Genomic DNA, 9,035 nt, shown 5'->3' on the forward strand with positions numbered 1-9,035 from the left:
ACAATGCTGGTGCTTCAACTACTGTGTCCAAGTGCAAAACATTTTTTAGCAGGAATAGGTTATAACAGGAGACGACTAGTTCAAATGTCATTGCTGTCTAATAGAAACAGAGAAGAAAGACTCCAGTGGGCAATAGAACAAAAGAAAATTGTATCACTTGGCAGTGGAAAACGATTGCCAAATTTCTGTTTCACCCTGTTGATCGAAAGGTCAGAATTTGCTACAAGCAGCATGAATCGAGGAATCCTTCCTTGTCGGCTGTTCAGACCATGTCAGCACCTCCATCTAATTTGTGTCAACTATAAGACTATTTTTAAATGTACATAGTTTGTCTAATTCTTAGGCTGTTTTTACACGGATGAGAAAATCGTGCGAGATTTGTGTGTTGCGAGACGCACAAATCTTGCACGAATATGAACCCCATGGGTCATACATATGAGCAGTTTTTTTCCCGCATCACGGTACAGGAAAAAAATTGCAGCATGACCTATCTTTGGATGTTCCCTTGGAATGCCTCGCATTGCCCATTGTGCGACATGCACACGAGTGGGATGTGAGGATTCTCATTGAAAACAATGGGAAACACTCCGCAGTCGCTACTTCTCTAAAGTGATGCGAAGCACTTTTAACACAAAAACGCCTCGCAGTCGCAGGGACATCGCATGCTGACGAGTGTGATATCGCGCCAAGTTTCATGGACCAATATCGCACTCGCCCAGGTGAAATTAGCCTTCAAGTTGACTACTTTTTATCTCTAAAACTATAATACAGTGGGCTCTAACAGCATAAAATTAAAACACTGCTTAAAGTTCTGCAATGGAGCACTTGATATAATTACATTGCATAAAGCCAAGTGGAAGACACTTAGAATCAATTATCATTGTTTCCAACATTGTTCCTACAATACTAGCAGTGCTTTTATAGGACAAAAAATATGTCCCTTTTAAATCAGACAGAACATGCCAATTTTCGTCTGTCAGATTAGTATGAAATCTGATGGAAAACCTCCATATAGAATTGGAAGCAGATGGAAAAACAGTAGCTGCCTCATACAGTAGAATGAGAACCTTATTACTGCTCCATATAATATGGGTCTGTGCACAAGGCTTAAATGGGTATTTCTAATGTGGACATCTATGACATACAAGCATATGCCATAAAAGTTTCATAAAAGTTCCAAACCTGTGTGGAGAACGGGGCTCCCCTAACTCGCCTGCTGAGAAGGCCACCAGCTTTCAAATCCAGGCTGAGAGTGAATGGAGAAGTAGCTGCACATGTCGGAGTTGAAAACCGCTGCTAACCAGGAGGGACATATAGCAAGAATTTTGCTCTTCTTTGCAGAATTGCTTTAATTTAGCTACACTGGAGGGCTTTCAGCATTGAACTGCTCATTTGAGGTCATTTCAAAGCGTTTTAATAGGATTCAAAACATGGCTTTGACTAGATCACTCCAAAATGTACATTTAGTTTTTTCTCGTATTAAGTGGTGGACTAGATCTTGTACTTCGGATGATTTTCTTGCTGCTTAACCCATCTGTACTCTAATTTAAGATCACAGACCATTCTCTTTGAGCATTTTCTGTTAGAGGGCAGAATCTATTGTAATGTGAATTATGTATTTTGTGTTCATTTAGGTTGTCTTTGACATATGTAACATTTTGTTTGAAGATTAGAAACAAATAGTCCGTGTTGACCGTCTCATTAACTTATAATACATATCTCTGGATTTCTTTCTTTTTAACAGAAAATAGGGCAGCTGATTGAACTATTCTGGTCTCCAGAGATCAGCGGAAAATTCTTGATACAGATCCTAGCTCCAATGTGAACACTGTGAACACAGAATTCCTGATTTCTTTATTTCTGCATATGTGTCACAAACTGTGTGCCTATACCTGAATCTTTTTCTGTTGAGGTCACACCGGCCAGAACACAGCGATGTCTGGACCCCACCAGTAGTTGCATTACATTCCAAATATTTATTAAACTACCTTAATTTATCTCAAAATTTGTCTCAATGATAGAAGATTAAATTAGTTACAAAAGGAGTCTATTGTGTTGCTAGGTCAGAGGAAGTTACTAGAGATGAGCGAGTATACTCGCTAAGGCACATTACTCGAGCGAGTAGTGCCTTAGCCGAGTATCTCCCCACTCGTCTCTAAAGATTGGGGGGCCGACACGGGTGGCAGGTGTGTTGCGGCGGGAGCGGGGGGGAGAGAGGGAGAGAGAGATCCCCCCTCTGTTCCTCCCCGCTCTCCCCCGCCGCCGGCCCCCGAATCTTTAGAGACGAGTGGGGAGATACTCGCCTAAGGCACTACTCGCTCAAGTGACTCTCAAACCCTCAAAGTTTGAGGGTCACTGGTGTAGACAAAATCATTTACTGCTACCCCTAGGAAGATGAACATTACATTTATTTAAAATCTAAGCATACAGGAACATAAAAACACAAGAACTAGGCTGAATACAATCATATAGAAAAGCTGCACAAAATACTACTGCAACTTCCCATGTCAAAATTACTTAGACTTAGGTCCTTGCACTGGCGTGCCACTATGAGTCACAATGTCGACCCTGCCCCCTGGCTAGGGGGGCCCACAGTGCCCTTGCCATATACTGTGTTACCGCTGTAGCCGTGGGCCAGCTCTGAGTGGCGCTCAGGGAGGGGAAGGCCTTTACCCGGGGCAGTCAGCAGCCAATTCCACACTGAAAGCTCCCGCAGTGCGCAGTGCGCTATACCACTTAGATTCTGCAGTTGTCATTCGTCACAACTGCAGTTTATCGGTGCACTGCCGGCCATGTGATTGGTCCGGCTGGTGGTGTCTGATAGCGGAGGAGGAAAGCGGACCATGAGTTGTAACTAGGTAAGTACTGCATATAATCATATATGTATAGCTGGTATAACTTATGCTGTATAACTTAAACCAGCTGTTTACATAATTATATACAGGAGATTCCCAGGTTATACCAGCACGCTCCATATCACTATATACAGTTATATGTACATATAACTTATACATCTCCTTGTATTTAGTTATATGGACCATGCTGGTGTAACCTGGATATCTTCTGTATATAATTATATATGTACAGCTGGTATGTTATTCATACTGTATATAGTGAAATAGACCATCCTGCTATAACATGAGCATCTCCTATATGTGATTGTATACTTTACACACAATTTAAAAATACATCAAAAACCCGCATGTGGTTTTAAAAAGACTGCATGTATTATTTATATCTACATGTGATTTTTAATAGTGTATGCAGTTTTTTATTGTAGTTTTTAATTGTGGTTCAAAAACCCTAAGGGGCTACAAACAAATTTTCATGCAGTCTAGGACATGAGTCCTTGCTTGGAAAGCTTATGCCAAGGGGCTAGATCATGTATGTAAATGTGTTTGCAGCTGTATGCAGTGCGGTTTAGGTATAGGTACAGGTGGTGGTGATGATGGGGAAACATGAGCTGAAGTTTTGTACCTGGGCCCTATAGCCTTTAAGTAGATCCCTGGGTCCTCGGATGCCTCTTGGGTAACAAAAGAATACAATTGCAATCAAAGGTAGCAGCTTCAGCATAGCCCCATGAAAGATCAACAATATGCAAGTCTTCTATAAATGTACATTGCTAGGTGATCTTTTGCCTTCCCTTTTTTTGGATTCCATGAGATAGCGGTTCTTGCCAGTCTCGCCCCAGGTCTGTGTAGAAAGTATCCAGCCAAACATAGTTGGCCTTCAGTGACTCGGTAATGGAGTGGCCATGTACCAGAGCAGCTGTAGATTTTTCCTTGGTAACCCAATCATAGTAAGTGACCTTAAACAGGCAATGAAGGCAATTTCCATGTTTTAGATGCATCATTCAGGATCACGATAGTGCTCAGAAGTCGTATCTTCGTTTGTCATGGGAAAGAGGCAGTAGCCCATATAGAAGATGTTGGAAAGTCGCCCATACCTTTCCGATATGACATTAGACATCATGGTTAGCATCTCTGTCACTGGTGATTATACTGCCAAGTAAACAAACTGGTTGAACTCTTGCAACCGCTGTTGTTGGTTGACAGTGATCAAAACATTTGTGGATGTGACATATCCAACTCCCATTAAGCAGACCTAAAATAGGCAAGGAAGTTGCTGGGGATTAAAGGGGTATTCTGTTGATTCAAAGTGAAAGTTATATGCTTCATATTGGGATAACATGTAATTTTGCAATGTAATGTTATAACTTGTTTTACAAAGCTGCAGAGATATTGCTTTATCTGTGGTCTGAATATTACAAATCCATACCCTGGGTCACAGCAACTATCAAATGAAGACCTTGCAATTATCAGATAGCCAAGCGATAGGTCAAGAAGCCGTTAGATAGTCAAAGGGAATGTGCCTGCAATTGAAATCTATAGGTTGTGAATTCAGAGCCCTAGCAGGACATTTGATGTGGAACGTATCATAACAGCAATGTAGTATATTGTGAATCTGATGATCATGTATATAAGACATACTGCCTTTGTAACCATATTTTCTTTTGTTTTTGTGCATCTAAAATACAAAGTGAAGCAACTGTATGTTACCCTACATATAGTTATGCATAGGAGCTGGAGAATTAAAACAATAGGATATATCACTAATAGGACAGCCCACTGGACCTCTAAGCACAGAATAAGCTGGGATTTAAATGAATATAACTAATATTATATATATATATATACACAGATATTTCTTCCCACAAAACTATATTACAATCAGCTCACCTTCTCCTGCTCTATAACATTCTGCCCGTACAAATTTGGTATCGTTGTAATCATACGGCATACAAAATGGCTGAATTGATGTGTTCTTTCACCCTGTCCCCCGCAAAAAAAAAAACTGTTATATAATACATTACATGTACCCCAAAAAGGTACCAATAAAAACTACAGTTCATCCTGCAACAAACAAGCGTAAATGTGTATGTTAAAGGAAAAATAAAAAAGTTATGGCTTTTGAAAAATGGAGATAAAAATCCTGTAAAATCATCCTTAAGTACCACACTGGGCTATGACCTTAAAGCAGTGTTTCCCAACCTTTTCAGCCTTGGGGCACCCCTGGGAAATTTTTTTTTTACGGCGCGGCACCCCTACCAAAAGTGGGTGTGGTTATGGGGTGTGGCTATGTTGTGGTGGGGGCGTGGCTTATTATGACATATGGAAAAAAAACACACAGGGAAGAGCGCTGGATGCGCTATTGATATACATTATATTTAAGATTAACATGCTGCGAAATTAAATCCTGCACCACATGTGAATATCCGCACCATTTGGATGATTTTCAAAATCTCATACATTTTGCTGCTACAGCTGCTATAAATTCCACAACTAATCCGCCCCGTGTAGTAATAGTGTCCCCCCCCCCCCGGTGGGTGGCCCCAGTAGTAATAGCGACCCCCTATATTGCTGGCCCCAGTAGTAATAGCGACCACCTATATCGGTGGCCCCACTAGTAATAGCGACCTCCTGTATCGCTGGCTCCACTAGTAATGGCGACCCTCTGTATCGCTGGCCCCGGTAGTAATGGCGACCCCCTGTATCGGTGGCCCCAGTAGTAGAAGCGACCCCCTGTATCGGTGGCCGCGGTAGTAAAAGCAACCCCCTGTATCCGTGGCCCCGGTAGTAGAAGCGACCCCCTGTATCCGTGGCCCCGGTAGTAGAAGCGACCCCCTGTATCGGTGGCCACGGTAGTAAAAGTGAGCCCCTGTATCGGTGGCCCCGATAATAAAAGCGAGCCCCTGTATAGGTGGCCCCGATAGTAATAGCGAGCCCCTATATTGGAGGTGACCCCCACAGTGGCCTCAGTAGTAATTATTGCGGCCCCCAGCAGTAATAGATGACCCCTATTGCGGCCCCTGGCAGTAATAGATGACCCCTATTGCGTCCCCGGCAGTAATAGGTGACCCCCTATTGCGCCCCCCGGCAGTAATACGTGACCCCTATTGCAGCCCCTGGCAGTAATAGGTGACCCCTATTGCGGCCCCCAGCAGTAATAGTGGCCCCAGTAGTAATAGGTGACCCCAGTAGTAATAGCGCAAGCTATTGCGGCCCCTCGTAGTAATAGCGACCCCTATTGCGGCCCCTCGTAGTAATAGCGACCCCCTATTGCCGCCCCTAGTAGTAATAGCGACCCCTATTGCGGCCCGGCAGTAATAGTGACCCCTATTGCAGCCTCGGCAGTAATAGTGACCACTATTGCGGCCCCAGTAATAATAGCGACCCTTATTGCGGCCCCAGTAGTAATAGCGACCCCTATTGTGGCCCCAGTAGTAATAGCCACCAATTTTGCGACAAATCATCCCCAGATACTGGAAACAAAGTAATGCGATCCTGAGAATAGCATGAATTGAAGCTATTGATGCCATAAAATATATGGAGGAACTGATCTTGAAGAGGAATGTACAGATTTCTACTCCACCTGGGCAGTATGGATAGGCTTTAGAGATTCACCATCTTTCTCTAGGTGGCTAGCAAGTGGAATTGTACAGTAAGAGTGGGTACTCCATCTTTACATCTATTTAAGCACCCAATAGACTACCCTTGTTCATGACTCGGGTCCACATTTTCAGAGCTGCTTCTTCTTTTCTTCCTTCTCCTCATTACCGTCTTTTTTTCTGCTTCTCTACTCTTCATCTTCCTCGTTCCTAGGTACTCCGCTATATTACCTTCCCCCTCCCCCGTTTATATTTTATTTATACTTAGTTTACTTGATTTCTTATTCTAATTTATGTTTGGAATGGATGCAACTTAAGCAAGGGGAAAATAAAACATTATGTGGATCACTTTCTGGTTATCATAACCAGGGCTTCAGGCATATTCATACTTGAGAGGGATACACGGAAAGGTAGCAAATGTCACCAACAAAATGACTCCCTCTAGAGGCACATTTAGACACAACGATTATCGCTCAAAAGCCATCGTGCACTATTCGTTCATCTCTGACTTCAAGCCAGCCTAAAGTCAGTGATGAGCCTTATCAGCGCCGCATGCTGGGTTCTCAGCAGGATACCGCTGATGGCATTCTCTTAGCTGCTATCCTGCTCAGAGTTCTCAGTGGGATACCGCTGACAGCTCCAAGAACAAAACAAAGGGTTCCCACAGGACGGAAATCCTATGGAAATCATACCGCAGCTGTCAATTCCGCACTGCATCGCCTGGTTTTCCTGTGACGGATTGGCCACCACGTGTGGACGAGATTTATGCAAAATCTCGTCCACATGGCTGGCTAATTCTGGGATTAGGAGCCGTGGGTGGATTTGCTCGGCAAATCCGTCCCGTGTGAATCAGCCCTATTGTGATGGAAGTTTTAAAGAAATCAGGAATGTTTTGTCACTTATTGAGTCCTCTATAACTTTGGTCTTATTTGCAGAGAGCTGGAGAGATCAGGTTCCCAACTCTAGCAAGGAGATTGCAGCTTGCTCACAACCCGGATCTGAAGTCTACGTGGCATCTTAGAAATGGCAACCTTTTAATTGGCTAGAGCTACTGTATAAGGCTTAGTGTGAAGTCACATAGACAGCATTATGACTGGTGTCTTCTTAATCCTACACTGAATAAGAGGCTCACTGCTGCAGTTTTTTTATTTGCGTGTGATTTCATGTGAGATAAATGCGATGCTGAGTAAGCGTTGCCTGCAGCAGGATTGTTTGTATTGTCTACCGACTACGCTTTATTCTGACTAGTTAACATCAAACTTTAAAATGTACTGCACGTGTTAGCAATATTTTAATCCTCTATGTTACTCCTTGCCGGAGCCTGTCGCTCCCTGTGCTGGCAGGAATGCTTCTCTATGTTTTGGTGATAGAATTATGTTATTCTTTCTCCACTTTATATACATTTGAGGAAAAGCAAACAAGTAATGCATTATATTAACCAATCAAATGAAAACATATAGCAAGCAATGAAACTAAAAGGTACCCAACTACCCAGAGACCTTCAATAGCTCGGTCATTTCTCCTCACATCCCCCATACACATGAACTCTTGATTCAGCCGAGTGTTCATGCGTTTTCAATGGCTAGAAGAGAGAACGCCGCTGCCAGACAGCTCTAGTGGCAGTTTATCACTAGGAAGAACAAACGGATCGGACAAATCCTCTATACACATGCGATAAACAGTCACCCACCTTTGTCTGGGGGTGGTGGACTAACATAAAACTCACTATTTAAACTGCCAATACCAGTGTAACTATAACAGCTGTCTAAGATAACTACAGGCTGTAGAAAGCATAATATGATGAAGGCGGTTTATGGTGAAGCATACGTCGGGGACACCTGTTATTTCAGGTCTCCTTGCGACAGATGGGTTTAAGGGTAGCTATCCTCGCATTATATATTTCAGCTAGTGTTACCTTGGTTAGTTATTCCTTTCTATCTGAAACTCCTGGCCTCCTTCTCATCAGATGGTCATGTGATCTCAATTCTGGCCATATCAGATCAGATTTACTTGTGGTAATGCTGTATAAAACTAGTAAATTCCTCTTACATTGACCCCATCACAGAAACTGCCTACAGAGGGATGCAGACACTCCTATCACAGTTGCTGCTGATAATCACACAACTCCTGTCACACGGTTAGAATAGAGGAGATCACAACTCATCCTCCTGACTGTATGCCTATGGTCTGCAACTTATGTAGGTGAATATAGAAGATAATGATAATAAAACTGCCCCCTGCCAGCAGGAAGAAATGGTACAGCCTCTAGCTAGTGCTGTGCTGATGCATCATGGGATTGATTTGAAAGTGAAAGTAAAAAGTCTCACACTTAGGGTGAAGCCACACGAACGTATATCGGCTCGGTTTTCACGCCGAGCCGATATACGTTGTCCTCGTGTGCAGGGGGGGGGGCTGGAAGAGCCAGGAGCAGGAACTGAGCTCCCGCCCCCCTCTCTCTGCCTACTCTCCGCCCCTCTGCACTATTTGCAATGGGGAGAGGTGGGACGGGGCGGGGCTAATTCGCAGAACTTAACCCCGCCCCCGACTCTTCCCATTGCAAATAGTGTAGAGGGGCGGAGAGGAGGCG

The sequence above is a fragment of the Eleutherodactylus coqui genome, chromosome 2 (assembly GCF_035609145.1).
Source record: "Eleutherodactylus coqui strain aEleCoq1 chromosome 2, aEleCoq1.hap1, whole genome shotgun sequence".
NCBI classification, from domain to species: Eukaryota; Metazoa; Chordata; class Amphibia; order Anura; family Eleutherodactylidae; genus Eleutherodactylus; species Eleutherodactylus coqui.